Source organism: Panthera onca, chromosome D1, assembly GCF_046562875.1.
Source record: "Panthera onca isolate mPanOnc1 chromosome D1, mPanOnc1 haplotype 2, whole genome shotgun sequence".
NCBI classification, from domain to species: domain Eukaryota; kingdom Metazoa; phylum Chordata; class Mammalia; order Carnivora; family Felidae; genus Panthera; species Panthera onca.
This window is the reverse complement of record NC_138348.1, coordinates 60546384-60563244: the sequence shown is the minus strand read 5'-3', so window position 1 is coordinate 60563244 and position 16861 is coordinate 60546384. Positions and strand designations below refer to the sequence as shown.

The 16861-nt window shown below is 40.9% G+C and overlaps 1 protein-coding gene across 5 annotated transcripts in view; it reads left to right on the top strand.

Moving 5' to 3' along the window:
• Nucleotides 1-16861, top strand: part of PAK1 (p21 (RAC1) activated kinase 1) — a 155415-nt gene that overhangs the window by 58501 nt on the left and 80053 nt on the right. For 2 of the 5 annotated variants that reach the window (XM_060605535.3, XM_060605533.3), the window contains exon 1: nucleotides 10772-10974. The exons of the other annotated variants lie outside the window; for them this stretch is intronic. The gene's annotated coding sequence lies outside the window, so the exon portion shown is untranslated. Of the gene's footprint in view, nucleotides 1-10771; nucleotides 10975-16861 lie in introns of those variants that run through there. 5 annotated transcript variants of the gene reach the window in all.

The window sequence follows — 16861 nt, the reverse complement described above, 5'->3', positions numbered from 1 at the left end:
GCAGCATGAGAAGCTCTTTAGGATGTGATAGACCTGATTTCTAATTCCAGCTTTAGTATCTACTAGGTTTGCAGTCTTTGGCAAGTGTAAGTTCTCTGTGCCTTATTTTTCTTGTCTGTAAAATGAGGATAATAAAGCCAGTTTTTAGGAGCTGTAAGGATAAATGTGGTTCTTCTAGGCCAGACTCTGATTTTGACTTTGTCACTAACAATGGGAGTCATCACCCTAAGTATTGTCTCTGGCATAGTGTATCATTTCACGCATCTCAAGCCACTTTCCCATCATCTTATGTAATCTTCACAGTATGTTCAGGAAGGGAAAGATAGTGTGATTGTTCTCACTTGAAAAATGGGGAAACTGATGCTCAGAGAAGTGGCCTGTCCAAGGACCAGGACTTAAGAGTCTTAGTTTAGGACTACCTTTGTACACTGACCAGTTCTAGGAGAGAGCATTGTGGTAAAGATTGTCCTGAACTGAAAGTCAAGAACACCCTGATTAATGTCTTTGCTAGGAGAATTTGGGAATATCATCTCAGTTTCTGTTTTAAAGCAAATATGCTAACTCTTCTGCCTAACTCGTGTTGGCTTGTTCATTCGGCAATTACCAAGCCTTTACTGTGCTGTACATTGTGGTAGGCCTGCCCTTCCCTCAAGCTGCTCACACTTCACCGTGGAGAACAGATAATCTGTATCAGTGAGAAGAGCTATAGCAAATGTGTGTGTGTGGTGGGGGGGTGGGACTGGCATTGGTAGTGCCAGTGGTCCGGGAGAGATGGCTTTGGGACTGGGCTTTGCTTGTGAGGAGAAATCTCACAGGATTTTATGTAAGAATTAAATTGGATAATGAGTATGACTGAGCTTTGTTTATTGTAATGAACTGCATAAATGTTAGAGACTGTCATATCTTATAGGAAGTACTTCTTTTCTAATACCTTACTAACCTAGTGGAACACCACAACAGGAGTCAAAGCTTAGTTAATGTGAGAAGAAAGATTTTAGTGGCAACAAAGATTGGAAGCTCATTTAAAAAAAAAAATCTGGGGGCACCTGGGTGGCTCAGTTGGTTAAGTGTCTGACTTTGGCTCGGGTCATGATCTCACGGCTTGTGGGTTTAGGCCTGCATCTGGCTCTGTGCTGACAGCTCAGAGCCTGGAGCCTGCTTCGGATTCTGTGTTCCTCTTTTGCTCTGCCCTTCCCTTGCTTATGCTCTGTCTGTCTCTCTCTCTCTCAAAAATAAATACACATTAAAAAAAAATTTTTTTTAAATCTGTATCTAAAGTGCTTTGAGTCTATGATTTCTTAAAATGGGGATATGCCTATTAAAATGTCTTTTGCTTTGATGACACAATGGACCTTAAACTGCTTTTGGGTTTGTAAAGAATTTGTTTAATAATCTTAATAATCTTAATCTTAATAATCTTTAATCTTTTTAAAAAAGCTACTTGTGTTGCTGCAGTTTTAAATATTTAAGAGCTATATTTAACAAGCATGTATCCTGGGGTCTAAATGGGAGCAGATTAAGACAGAGAGCAATTGTGTGGCTGGGCCAAAAGATATGTGATACTTTTATTTTTTAGATTTGTTTTGATTCAGTAGATATAATTGTTAAGAACTTTGTATGTATGAGGCTTTGATTGGGTCCTGAGGAAACAAATGAATGAAACATTCTCTAACCAAAGGGACTTCTACTAGTCTGTCTGGAGATAGAAGACATCTGTGGTAAATTTTCATGAGGCACTGTAAGATCCTAAAGGATGAAGACCTACTCAAGCCTTGGGCAGGACCACAGCAGAGATGGCAAGTTTGGAGAGGTTAACACCTGAAGGTTAAAAGTTTGCCAGGAAACAAAGGGAGATAATGAGAGATAAGGCTGTTCCAATTAGAGATAACAGCATGAACAAAGGCATGGAGGCTTAGAGTAGTACCTGCTACTTAAAGCACTCAATAAATAAGAGATAAATTCCTTAGAATTCAATGCTGGGATATTGGAATTGATAAGACTTTGTTTTGTCCTTTTTTGGGGGAGATGGTAAGAGTATTTTTAGTTTGTTAGGGTTAGTGACAATGTGTAAGATGGAGTACCTTTTTTTAATTTGTATTTTTGCTCTACCACTTTTACAAAATTGGTGTATGATGGACGTAGAACATTATATTAGTTTCAGGTGTACAACATAATGATTCAGAATTTGTATACGTTGTGAAATGTTCACCACATTGTTAACATCTGTCACCATAGTTACAATATTTTTCTTTCCTTTTTCTTGTGATGAGGACTTTTAATATTCACTCTCTTAGCAACTTTCAAATATGTAATACAGTATATTTTACCATAATCACCATGGTAAAATCACCATGTAATGTTGTACATTACATTCCCAAGACTTACTTATTTTATAGCTGGAAGTTTGTGCCTTTTGACTCCCCTCACTTGTTTCACCAACCCTTTCCCCTGCCCACCTGGCAACCACCAATCTGTTCTATGTGTTTATCTATGAGATTTTTTTTTTTTTTAGATTCCACATATAAGTGAGATCATACATATTTGTTTTTCTCTGACGTTTCACTTAGCATAATGTTGAGGTCTATCCATGTTGTTGCAAATGCTAAGATTTCATCTTTTTTATGGTTGAACAGTATTCTGTTGTATGTATAGATCACATTTTCTTTAACCATTCATCCATCAATTGATACTTAGATTGTTTCCATATCTTGGCTATTGTAAATAGTGCTTCATCATGCATATAAATTTTTAAATTCATGTTTCTTTGGATAAATACCAGAAGTGGAATTTCTAGACCATATAGTAGTTCTTTTTTTTTTTTTTTTTTAACATTTATTTATTTTTGAGACAGAGAGAGACAGAGCATGAACGGGGGAGGGGCAGAGAGAGAGGGAGACACAGAATCCGAAACAGGCTCCAGGCTCTGAGCTGTCAGCACAGAGCCTGACGCGGGGCTCAAACTCACGGACCGCGAGATCATGACCTGAGCCGAAGTCGGCCGCTTAACTGACTGAGCCACCCAGGCGCCTCGACCATATAGTAGTTCTATTTTGTTTTTTGTTTTGTTTTTTTTTTTAACTTTAAAAAAATGTTTTATTTACAGGGGCACCTGGGTGGCTCAGTTGGTTAAGCCTCTGACTTCGGCTCAGGTCATGACCTCATGGTCTGTGGGTTTGAGCCCTGTGTCCGGCTCTGTGCTGATAGCTTGGTGCCTGGAACCGGCTTTGGATTATAAATAAATATAAAATAATTTTTTAAAAAATGTTTTATTTATCTTTGAGAGAGAGAGACAGAGCATAAGCAGGGAAGAGGCAGAGAGAGAGGGAGACACAGAATCCGAAGCAGACTCTAGGCTCCGAGCTGTCAGCACAGAGCACGTCACGGGGTTTGAACCCACAAACTGCGAGATCGTGACCTGAGCCAAAGTTGGACACTTAACCGACTGAGCCACCCAGGCTCCCCTATTTTCAGTTTTTTGAAGAATATTCATTCACTATGTTTTCCATAGTGGCTGTACCAATTTACATGCCCACCAGCAATGGACAAGGGCTCCCTTTTCTCCACATACCAGCAATGCTTGTTATATTTTATCTTTCTGGTAACAGCCATTCTAACAGGTGTGAGGTGATATCTCACTGTGATTTTGATTTGCATTTCCCTCACAATTAGGGATGATAGGCTGTATTTTTAAAAAACAATTTACATATGGGAAGAAAAAGTACAAGGAACAGATAACTGAAGTGAATAGGTATCATTTGTTTTTACTGCATAGCATTTGGTGTTCCCCAACTTATGAGTCTTCTTGGGGGCAAAGATGCTATCCCCTAAAAGTGCTAAAAATGTATCTTATCTTAGATAGTTGCTTTTCAAATTGCTCCGCTTCTAGAGCAGTGACCTAGCTTTCACCAAAACTGCACTTGGATTTAGGATTTAATGACATGAGAGAAAAAGTAATGGGGAACTAAGTTTCTGTCTTTGGTGGCAGAAGCAGTAGCATCGGCCTGCAAGTTTGAGTCTCTGGCATTGAAGTGGCATTGATGCTGGTGGCTCTTCAACTGAGGTTGAATTCTCACACTGCCAGAAGTGGCAGAGCTACCCATTCTAGCATCTGATGATCAGAAGTAATGGTAGTCATTTCTACTGACCGGGTTGTCAGTGTGGCTTTGGGCTTTGTGTTGGATTTGATGTAGAGGCAATAGAAAAAGTGAAGTCAAGGCCGAATCTAAATTTTGGCTAACTAACTGAAAGAGTTGAGTTGCTATTTACTGAGAGGGGGATGACTGAAGCAGGAACAGATTTTGGATCTGTTAAGTCCCACTGTCAGTGACACAGCTTTGTCTTCTCTTATATTTAAAAATGCTTTGCTTCTAAGATGTAGGTCTCCTAATGTTTGCATCCCTTATGGCTAGCACTGTGTCTGGCATGTAGAACATATTCAGTAAGTAGTGAATGAATGATGAGATTATTTGCTCTTTTCTTGAATTATCAGACTATTTACTATTGTCTAAACAGAGTGAATGCTTTTTCCTCCTTTGAGTCTTTGCTTTTGTGGTTTCCTCAGGGGAGTTCTCTACCATTATCCCCAATCTCAATACCTCTATCTATAAAAATTCTGCTTCTTCAATATCCAGCCCAAATGCTATCTCCTCCATTGCTTCTTTCTTTTCTTGCAGTATTTTTGTAAGCTGTTATTTTTATTTTTAATTTTTTAAGTTTATTTATTTATTTTGAGAGAGAGAGGGAGAGAGAGCACATGAGTGGGGTAGGGGCAGAGAGAAGGAGAGAGAATTCCAAGTAGGCTCCATGGTGACACGGTGCTGAACCCAATACGGGGCTCAAACTTACCAACCATGAGATCATGGCTTGAGCCAAAATCAAGAGTCTACACTTAGCCGATTGAGCCACCCAGGCATTTCTATTTATTTTATACTGTACCTCATTTCATGGTACTTAATAGGCAACTGGCCTTGCCATCTAATTACAAGAAAGAATAGTATGTTCGATGACTACTTTATAAGCAAAGTCATCATTATTGCCTGACTTCCTCCTACATTTAACTGGTGATATGGGAAAATTGTAATTTTCAATCAGTAAATGCGTTGTTCTTAAAATTATTTGTGGTTGCAAAATAATCAAATAAAAACAATCTTTCTTTTTCCTATGGGCTGTATAATCACTATACATAAGCCATTAGTTAGGTTGAAACCTGTAGTGTCTAAAGAAAATTTGCTAATTATTACCAATCATTAGCCTTTATATAGTGTTACCGAGGGTCATAAACTCATATGTGTATACAAGCCAGGTAAGTGACCTAAAAGGGCCTGGTCAGGCCTAAGGTGATTACATGGATAAAACATTACTGGTCAGGGTCCATGACTCAGAAGAATAACTTATGAATTATTTACTTTGTGAACCAAAGGACTATATAAATGCAAGGAGTAATTGCACCTAAAACAAGTTAACTGCCAACTTATGTAAACTTGCGCAAATTATTTTTTATCTCTAAGATTTAATTTCTCTCTTTGAATGTACAGTTTTGGCTTTAAAGTCCCTTCTACCTCATTTGAGTCTGCTTTTTTATTTCTTTAGCTTATAGTTTCTTCCTTAATCGTAAGTTTGATTGGTTATTAGCCCTCAGTAATAAAGCTTCCTTCATTATTAACCCTCAGTAATAAATAGAATTCTGGCTTCTTACCAGTATGCCTCATTTTCATGAGTCTTATGTTTAATCAGAGGGAGCCAAGTTTAGCCAAGCTTCCTATAGTAGCACCCACCATTGAAAGAAGCACCTAGCTGGCTGGCTGGCTAGGAGTGAGCCAGCTAGCCAGCCTTCTATAACTGAATCAGCACCTGGTTTTTGAGAACTGAAATCTACAATAGAAAATGCCTAAATTTGATCTTTCCTGCTGAAAATGTTAGTGGGCCTGCTTTATATTATATGATAATGTTTTGTTGTTTCTTCTACCTTATCCAGTTTATTTTGTTTATTCAGTTTTCTAGTGTGGGACTTTTCATTTTATATATGCTTGCCTCCACTATTAGTGGTGATTAGTGGAGACATAGGCCATTTCTAAGTTGTCTTTAATCCCTGAAGCCTAGTATAGGCAAGGACACATGGTAGATGTTTGATAAATTTTTGAAGAGATAGAATACTTATTAGATTTACAGGTGATAAAGACTGGAAGGGAAAACTATTCTAGATGGCAGAGAGAGAGAGAGAGAGAGAGAGAGAGAGAGAGTGCAAGTGAGCAAGTGAGCTTGCAAAGATGGGTTGAAGCCAACAAGATGGAATTTAAGGAGAATGACAGAGAAGTTATACATTTTAAGTCTCAAAGAAATAGCAACATATGGGCAGGCTGGAGAAGACCTAGCATGATGCTATTCTTATAGAAATGGTGGTTTTGGCTGCCTGAGCTCAATGTCAGCAAAGACATTGCAGTGGCTAAAAACTAATGCAGCTTCAGACTAAATTATTGGAGGTAAGTAGAGTTAAAGGAGGTGATAGTCCAACAATGTTCTGAAGGGGACAGACTGCACTTAGAGTATCATGTTTATGCATAGTGGAAGATGTCCTAGATCACCACTACTCAAAGTAGAGTCTGACCTGTTCTCAGTCTACAATGAGATAAGCATAAAAATTGAGAGTGTTTAGAAATTTTTATAGCCACTTGACAGAGTAATTTTATGTTTAATGAATCTACTAAAAAAGAAAATGAGCTTTGTCTTGTATGTCCTTTATATTGCTTGAAACTTTTACTTTTTATTTTATTTTAATACATTTTATTTTTAGATCAGATTAAGGCTTACAGAAAAATTGATCAGAAAGTACAAAGAGCTCCTATGTACTCTCTTTCTACCACTCTCCCTTACACTTTGTCAGTGGTCAACATCTTGCAGTGTTGTGAATTAGGTACAATTGATGAACCAATATTGACACATTATTACTAACTAAAGTCCATAGTTTATATTAGGGTACACTCTTTGTGCTGTACAGTTTTGTGGGTTTTGACAAGTGCATAATGTCATGTATCCTATCCACCATTACAATATCATATAGAATAGTTTCACTGTGTTAAAAGTGCCCAGTGTTCCACCTGCTAATCCTTACCCCAACCCCCTTCTAAACCCCTGGCAGCCACGGATATTTTTGCTGCTTTTATAGTTTTGCATTTTCCAAGAATATCATGCTTTTCAGCCTAGCTTTATATTTGACACTCTTTCACTTCAGGTTTTTCTGTGTCTTTTTGAGGTTTGAAAGTTCATTTCTTTTTATTGTTGAATAATAAACTGTTGTATGGATGTTTGTTTACCCATTGATCTATTGAAGGGTATCTTAGTTGCTTCGAAACTTTGACAATTAAGAATATGGCTGTAATAAATATTTGTGGACAAGGTTTTGTGTGGACATAAATTTTCAACACACTTGGATAAATTCCTAGGAGTGCAATTGCCAATTGTATGGTAAGCCTATACTGTATTTAGCTTTATAAGAAACTGCCAAACTGTCTCCCAAAGTGGCTGTTCCATTTTGCATTCCCATCAGCAGTGAATGAGAATCCTTGTTGCTGTATACTCACCCACATTTGGTGTTATCAGTGTTTTGGGTTTTAGCCATTCCAATAGGTATGTAGTTGCACCTCATTATTGTCCCTAATGACATATGATGCTGATTGTCTCTTCATATTCTCTATATCTTTGTTGGGGTGTCCAGATTATTTTATCCATTTTTTTTGATTGGGTTGTTTTCTTGCTGTTGAGTTTTAAGAGTTCTTTGTACATTTTGGATACAAGTTCTTTATCAGATATGTGTTTTGCCAATATTTTTTCAGTCTATGACTTGTCTTTCCATTTTCTTAATGGGTATCTTTTGCAGAAGTTGTACATTTTAATAAAGTCCAATTTACCAACTTTTTATTTTATGGATCGTGATTTTGCTGTTGTATCTGAAAAGTCATAACCAAACTCTTTTTATTTTTATTTATTAGAGAGAGAGAGAGAGAGAGAGAGGGTGCAAGTGAATGAGGGGCAGAGAGATAGAATATCCCATTATGGGCAGAGAGACAGAGGGAGGAAAAGAGAGAGAGAGAGAGAGGGAGAGAGAGAGAGAGAGAGAGAGAAGTGGTGCTTACTTGGGACTCACGTTTTTACCCGAAGCAGGGCTGGAGCCAAGCAGGGCTCGAGCTCACCCAAAGTGGGGCTCGTGCTCACCTGATGTGGGACTCGAACTCACCAACTGTGAGATGACCTGAACCGAAGTCAGATGCTTAATGACTGAGCCATCCAGGCGCCCTTCAGTGTATATTTTTAAAGTTTCCCAGGCAATTTTGATGCAAAGGGAGAGTTGAAAACCATCATATTAAAACCGTAAACCATAAAGGTTGGTCCTGTTTACTGATGTTTCTATCCCTGGTGGCTTATACAAGATCTTAAGTAGTTATTGAATGAACAGGTGATGAATAGAACATGGGAGTATTTATCCTGGAGAAGAGAAGTGCGGGGACTTCATAGATTACCATAACATATATCTGAAAGCCTTTAATATTTGCTCTGAAGGATGTTTTCCAGGAGGCAGAATTGGAAGTTTACAGAGAGGCACCTGGCTGAATGTTAGGAAGCATTGTCTAATAGTGCTGTTTTCAAGGAAGCTGTCTGTACCTACATATATTTCAGCAGAACCTAGAAAACCATCTGTAAGAGGGGGGATGCTACATGGGGTGGAAAGTTGGGTAAGATCAGATGTTATGATTATTGATCATTACTTTGAAAAACTATGTCCAAAGCAGAAGACTGTTCCTGACTTTCATCAACTCTGTATACATTGATACAAGGGTATGGGGTTAAAGGAACATCCTAAAACGACTTTGAAGCTGAGTTCTCATAGTGTCGTAGGTCCCCCAGCCGGTGTTACTGACCAATTCTCTATAATGTGGGTGTCTTCAAGAAATTCCCTATCTCCTCCATCAAATTTGGGACTTCTGGTAAGTGGACTAGTATGGGTGCTCAGGGTCTGGGAAAGATGGAAGATACTTAACATAAGAGCTCTTTCTGTCCTCATGGAATTCTTTCCTTACATCCTTCTGCAGTTAAATAATTTGGCCACATTGAATGGAGGTGTAGACATCTGACAAGGAAAATGGATAAATACCATAAAATTTCTGTCTAGCATCCTTAAATTATTGATCAGGCATAATGCTGGTTATCTGCTCTTTGCTAGGCAGTAGGGATAGGGGTTATGGCAGTTGATCTAAAGATGACTAACATGGCAGAGAGAAGTAAAGCATAGGCTTAGGAGTCAGGCCAGAGTTGGGACAACTCAGCCGTTTTCTGGCTGTGTGGTCTTGGGGAAGTCACTCTCCTCTCTCATCCATCACATTCTATCTTTCACTAAGTTCTGCTGCAGCTTCTTCAAGCTGTATCCTTAGAATATGCTTGTTTTGTTTCAGCTCGTCTTCCAATATATTAGTCAAAATCATTATTATCTTCTCTTGCCTGGAGTTCTGAAAGAACCTACTAACTTGTTTTCTTGTTTCTATCATCCTCCCCTTTATTCTCCATTCAGCAATCAGTGATCTGTTAAAGATGTAAATTAGATCTCATTATTCTGCTTAAAATCACCCAAAGTCTTCTGATTGTTAAAACGGAACAAAACGCGAACTCCTAGTTCTGACCTGGAAGAGACCTTGCATAATCTGACTCCTGCCATATATCTCAAGAGCAGGGTGTAGAGGGGGGTAGTTAGTGGCATAATATTACCTCTTAGGGAGCATTTGGAAATGTATGAAGGCTTTTTTGTTTAATGTTAAATGATTGTGGGGGCACTGGTGGGGTTTAGGGGGTCTGGGCCAGGGTTAATGAATGTCCTGTAATGTGTTGCTCAGCTTAGGGCTCATTACAATGCCTGATTCACAATATGTGCTTAAGAAATACCTATTGTATGAAACCACGTTCTTCCTGGACCTCAGTTTTGACATGTGATTTGGTAGAGTGCCTACTTCATCGGGTTGTGGTGAGACAGACAAAACATTTTGTTTTTTTAAAAAATTCTTTTTAATGTTTATTTTTTGAGACAGAGTGAGTGGGGGAGGGACACACACACACACACACACACACACACACACACACACACAGAATCTGAGGCAGGCTCCAAGATCCCAGCTGTCAGCACAGAGCCAGTTGAGGGGCTTGAACTCACAGACTACTGGATCATGACCTGAGTCAAAGTACAACGCTTAACCGACTGAGCCACCCAGGTGCCCCTACACAAAACGTTTTGTAAAGCGTCTGGTACACAATAGCACTTAATAAATGGTAGCTGCTGCTGAGCTTTCTTTGCTTAGAAGCAGCTGTAAGTGCCCACCTAGAGTTTCCCCTCGGGCATTAGAATTAGAACCTGACACCTTGGTGGTATAGAGGCGTGGGTGCATCTCTTTCCCTGAAGGCTGATCTGATAAAATACCTGGTTTGACCTGAAGTGCCCTTGAGTCCTTGTACAGATGCAGAAACTAAGGTACAGAGCGGGTCTGGTTCTCTTCCTTGACTCTGGGGCTCACCCAGGACTCTGACAGGCCCTGGAAAGCCTAGCCCCAGCGAGAAATTACCTCCTGCTAGGTAGCGGGACTAGGTGGGGGAGAATAGCTGAGAGGGTGGGAAGGTAGCAGTCTCCCCGCCCTCAGAGCTTCTTCGGGGGAGAGGGAGGGAGAAGCGCCGTTTACTCCCGCCTCCTTCCCTCCCTTCTTCCCCCGCCCCTTCTGCTTCACCAACCCCGAAGCTGCGCCTTCGCTGAGCCTTGCGAGGGCGGGAGCGTGCTGCAACCGAGAGCGGGAGCTGGGGCGGCTGAGCTGCTGGGAGCTCGGCCCCAGCTGAGTAGAGCGGCGCGGGTGGAGCCAGGGCGTTGTGCCGCTAGCTGGGCGGGAGAGGTGCGGCTCTGCGACAAAAACAGTAGCCAGAGATGCCGGGGCCAGCTCCCCCCACCAGGTAATGCGGGCCCACCCTGGGGCACGCCCAGCTGGGCACTGCTGGGAGGGGGAGGGGTCTCCATTGGCTTCCGGGGAGTGGTGCCGCACAGACTGGTGGGTTTAGGGTCTTTGAAGGAAAGAGACTCTAAGTGAAAGGGCTGAGGGCGGAACCCTCAGATAGAGCCGGCCTAGGGCTAGGCCAGCACCTGGAATCAGCTCTGGCTAGGAAAGGTTGGGAAGGGGAAGCTGGTTTGGGGGAACTGCTGTGCCTCAGGAGCCGTTCTCCTTTGCTAACACCCTCTCTTTGGTGGTTTGGGTGATGCTTTCTTCTACCTTGGCTTAGGTGCTGGCCTGCTGGGACCCTGGGGGTTTTCTCTTGGGTGCTGGGGAGGGCCATTATATTATAAATAACCTGTTAAGAGGTGGAGTAAACCGGGAGATAGGAGACCCAGGCTGGTCCTGTTCCGGTAGCCTCTGTGGGCCTCAGTTTCCTTATCTACGCAGTGAAGAGCTTGATGTTCTTTTTGTAACTCTGGCTTCCCTAGACTGTAACTGCCTTTTGGAAAAGTAAGCTGGTTAAACCCTAGAATGGGCTGCAGAGATGTCCCCTTCAATCCTGTAGAAGACAGGGGAACTTGAGAGCAGGCCTTTGTATCCTGTCCTCCAGCCAGCCTTTTGGATGACATCTTGCTGGTCTGCTGAGGACCCAGAGACTTCATGGGCAAGGCAGAGGCTGATTATTTTAGTGTTGAGTGTAGGTATGTTGGATGTAGGGAGGTGGGGTTGGAAAGAAACAGGTCAAGGCATGTTAATGGTTTTTCTGTGAACTGGCCAGTGATTTGATACTTGAGTGTAAAGCTGCTTTAAAGTAGGCTATCTTTGGGGTGCCTAGGTGGCTCAGTCAGTGGAGTGTGTGACTCTTGATTTCAGCTCAGGTTGTGATCCCAGGGTCATGGAATCGAGCTCCGCATGGGGCTCAGTGCTGAGCCTGGAGCCTGCTTGAGATTCTCTCTCTCCCTCTATCCCTCTTCCCAGGTTGCTTGCATGCTCTCTCTCGTTCCCTCTAAAAAAATAAAATAAAATGTTAAAAAAAAAATAAACTAGGCTATCTTTTCTGGAGCCCCCTCCTTACTCAGCCTAGTTAATGACAGACCTTGGGGGCTGTGCAATGTCTTACTCTGTATAATTCTTTCCTTCTTAATCATCTGGGACCAAGAAACACTAGGCCTGATACTAACTTACCTGGATGATTTTGATCCCCTACCTCCCCCCAGTTTTTCTGTGACTCTGCCTCCTTGTCTTCCTTGCCCCATTTTTCTATTTCCTACTCCTGTTCATTTTTCCTTCCCCTGTTTTTTCTCCTGCCCTCCATTTTCTTTCTTCTTCTTGCTCTCCTCATACTTCCCTTTCTTATCCTTTACCCTCCATAGCTAGTTTTTCCTTCCCTCTCTTGGGTCCTTCTCTTCTTGGTTAGGCTTTCTTCTCTTTTCCTTTTAGAACTGTTGGTTAAACTTTCTCATTATTAATAAACCTACTGGTTTGTATGGACCTTTTTGTGGTGTTTGAGGTCCAAACGCTCTCCGTTTCCTACCTATTTCCCTTACTTTGAGCTTTCATCTACAAATTCTGTGCCAGTCTGTCTCCTTACTTCATCTGTGCCTTGCTTTGGGCCTGCCAATAAGCAATCTTTCTTCCAGGATTTGACCCCTACCTCCTTCCCAGAGGGGAGGGGACAGCATAGGGAGTAAGCAAGATGGAAAATGGACAGCTTGAAGACTAGAGTGGGAGTAGAACAAGGTGTCCAGTAGGGCTGGGCCCAGACTCTCTTTTGTGAGACAAGTGACTGGGAGAGGAAGAAAGGCTCTGTGGCAGCTTTCATTGTTGACCTGGAGGAAAAGAGGTGGACTTGTGAGCCAAGGGAAGAAGAGTGGATAGCAGGGATGGGGTAGAGGGAGGAGGGTGGGATACTGGAGAGAAGAACAATGGTCTTTTGAAGAAGAAGGTGGACTGGGAAAGTTAGGGGTTATTTGGAGGTTGAGGTAGGTATGGTGGGAAAGACTATAGTCTGGGAAAGAGGACCATGTAGGTTAATTTCTTTCCCTCCGAAGCCCAGCTTTTTGGACTGTTTTGTTTCTCCTCAACAAACTCTTCTTGAGCAGTGTCCTCAAAGTAGGAGAAGTGAGAGAGGAAGCAGAGATAAGAAGACAAGGTTGCTATTTTCCTGGCACTCCCTGGGTAGACTATAATGTGGAATGCATATGTATACAAAAAGCTTTGAATACGACATCTATCGTCACACATTCTCTGGATCATCTGTTCAGTGTTAGTTGTGGTGCCAGGTGCTGGGGATACAAAGATGGAAATTGGACTAAGTTGCTACCTTCCATTGCAGGTCAAGGAGTATGGGTGTCTATAACCTCATGTGATAAGTATATGTGGCAGAAGCACAAGGGGCTATGATAACACAGAGGGAGGGAACTTTTTATTCAGCAAGTCAGTGGCAGAGATTGGACCTAAATTCAAGTCTTCTCTAAAGGTGGTATCTGTTCTTTTATGCCATGTTGTCTTCAGACCCTGTGTATGCAGTGTACAAAGAGTGTTCTTACATTTTCTTTTCTGGTGCTGGACTCAAGGTACTACTGAAATGAAAACAGAGCAGTTCCACGTGGTAGGTCACTGTGCCATGGCTAAACGCTCATTACCTTGGAAGGGAAACTGACTTGGTCCCTGTTAATTTCTTCTGGCTCTAGGCCACTTGGGTGAGCTTCCTCTATGAGTCATTTGCTGTCTTCATCCCCTTCCACACCCCTCTATTTTCTTAAATTCAATTTCTGGTGGGCTTTAGAGGCCAGAGACCTGATAGAGCTAGGCTAGGCATTTCACTTCCATTGGCCTCTGTAAAATAGGGATTTAACACCTCACGGGGTTGGTGAAGATCAAATGAAATAATGAATGTGTGAAACTAATTTGTAAACTGTGAACTGATCTACAGATGTTACTGTGGTTATTTGTGAATGTATTTTCACCATGAAAAATGCTTAGATGCTATAGCATGAAAGAAATGCCTAGGGTTGCTCACTGACTGTTTTAAAACTGAGCCTCAATCTTTTTTTTTTTTTTTTTAATGTTTTATTTATTTTTGAGAGGGAGGGAGAGAGAGAGAGAGAGAATGAATGAGAGAGAATGAATGAGAGAGGATGAGCAGGGGATGGGCAGAGAGAGAGGGAGACACAGGAAGCAGGCTCCAAGCTCTGAGTTGTCAGCACAGAGATGGGCACAGGGCTTGAATTTGTGAACCGCAAGATCATGACCTGAGCCAAAGTCGGGTGCTTAACCGACTGAGCCACCCAGGCACCCCTCAATCTTTTTTTTAAAGATTATTTATTTATTTTGAGAGAGAGAGAGAGAGAGCTGGCACAAGTAGGGGAACAGCAGAGAGAGAGGGAGAGAATCCCAGGCTGTCTGCACAGAGCCTGATGCGGGGCTCAATCTCACACGAATTGTGAGATTGTGATCTTAGCCAAAATCAAGAGTCTGACAAGTAACGGTAACCTACTGAGCTACCCAGGTGCCATGAGTCTCAATCTTTAATAACAAAGGAAAATGAGGGAGTTAGAATGAGGAGGATTTAGAGACTGACTGGTAATTGAACCCCATGCTAAAAACTGAAGTCAAGAGGTATAGTGATTTCTTTTAGGTCAAACAAATAGTAGGTGGCAAGTATAAAAGATATTATTTTTGGTGATGCCTTGTGATACAGGAAAAAAAAAAGAAGAGTAAAGAAAAGAAAGAAAGGAAGGTGGAGGGATTGAAAAGCAGACTGACCTCAGTTCAAATTTTGGTTCCACTACCTACTAACTACTTGGTTTTTAATCTCTCTAAGCTTCATATATAAAATTGAATATATTTATACCTACCTTGAAGAGTTACTGTAAAGCTTGAACATAATTATATAAAAAAGAAAAAAGTGTATAGTAGGCACTGAATAACTATGCTTGCAAAAATAAACTCTTAAGTTGTCTTCTTAAGAAAACCTTCCTTGGGCACCTGTTGGGATGAGCACTGGGTGTTGTATGGAAACCAATTTGACAATAAATTTCATATTAAAAAAAAAAAGCCTTCCTTGACTCCAGGGCTATTAAGGGCCCTTCTTTGGGATTCATGAAGCACTCACGTTCTTCCTCTCACCACTGACAGTGGCACTTACCATGTCATGTCATACTGTCATTGCGGTTTATGTATCTGCCTATCCTATTAGTATGTGACTATTTGGAGGGTAGAGACAGGGTCTGGTAAATCTTGGTGTCTACTTTTGCTGAGCCCTATTTAGTTGCTAAGTATATATTAGTAAACACAAGGCTTAGTTGCTCCTTTGTGCAGCTTTCTGTTTATTGATGGAGATGTATAATAAATAAGCAAATACAATTAAAATTTATCATAGATGCTGTGAATACCAAGAGTTTCATTTATTCATGTTAGGTTTAGGTACTTATAAGAAATACAGGTGGAATTGTCTAACAGATGTTACTAATCTGAAAGAGAGCTTTTGGGCTAAAGATAGAAACTTGGATAACATCAACATATAGGTAATATGTAAAGCCATGGGAATGGATGAGATCATCTAGATGAGAATGTAACATATGAAGAAAGGAGGTTTCTAACCTTGGACATGTCGAGGATAGCTAGGAAGAGTCTGCAAAGGAGATAGGAGTACACAAAAAGAAGGAGAAGCAGGTGAATGCTGCAGAGAGATTGAGTAAGGTGAAGACAGAATAGTAACCATTTGATTTGGCAACATGGAGATGATTGGTAATCTTGACTACTTTTGGTGCAATAGTAGAATATTACTTGGCAAATAGAAGAGGAGGAAGTGGAGATAGTATAAATAGACAATTCTTTTGAGAAGCTGTGCTATGAAGGGCAACAAGAAATGTGTGATGTTTTGAGGAAGATGTTGGTGTCTTTGAATGGGAGACACTATAACATGTTTATATTCACTCAGTATTCTCAGAACAGGCCAAAAATTTAGAGATCATCTTGATTTTTCCTTTTTTCTCACATCCAATCTCTAAATAAACCATTTGGCTCCACCTTCAAAATATCTGTCTTTGCTTATACTGCTGTATACTGACTGCAATCCATTAAGGCATCATCAGTTTCTACCTGGACTATTATAATAATTTCTTAATGGTCTCTTTACTTTTCCTTTGCTCCCCTGCAGTCTGTTCTCTGCAACCAGAGTGGTTTAAACATAAATCAGAACACTACTCAAAACTCGTTAGTATCTTCTCATGCTTGACACAGAATTCAAACTTACTGTTTGTGGGACTGTAAAGTCCTACATAATCTGACCCCTGGCTATATCTCTAATCTTAGTTTTCTGCCATGCTTTTCCTGGTTCAGTAAACTTTTGTCTTGCTGTCCTTTTTGCTGCCCTACATGCCCCCAAATAGTCTCATCTAGGACATTTGTACTTACTGCTCTCTCTGCTTAAAATGCTTCCAGGTATTACTAAGATTAGTTGTCTCATTTATTCAGGTCTTAAGTGTCTCTTCCTCAGAGAAGCCTCTCCTGATCATCTCGTCTTACATACCACCCATCCCTGTTCCTCTCCATATTCACATGTATTACTCTTTAATTTCCATTATGGATTTGACATTGCATATTTATTTGCTTATTTCTTTGTCTGCTTCTTTTACTAGTTCATAGAATTCACAAACACGGGGACTTTGTCTTATTCAGCTAGAGTAGTACTGGGATAATGTAGATGCTTGATAAATATTTGTTGAATGACTGAATATATCTAAAAAAGAGAGGGAGTGGGGGAGAGAGACTGATTAATTGATTGGTTGATTAATGTAGCTGAAAGAGATCATTCCAGGTGAGAGGGAGTGCAAGTAAAAGAG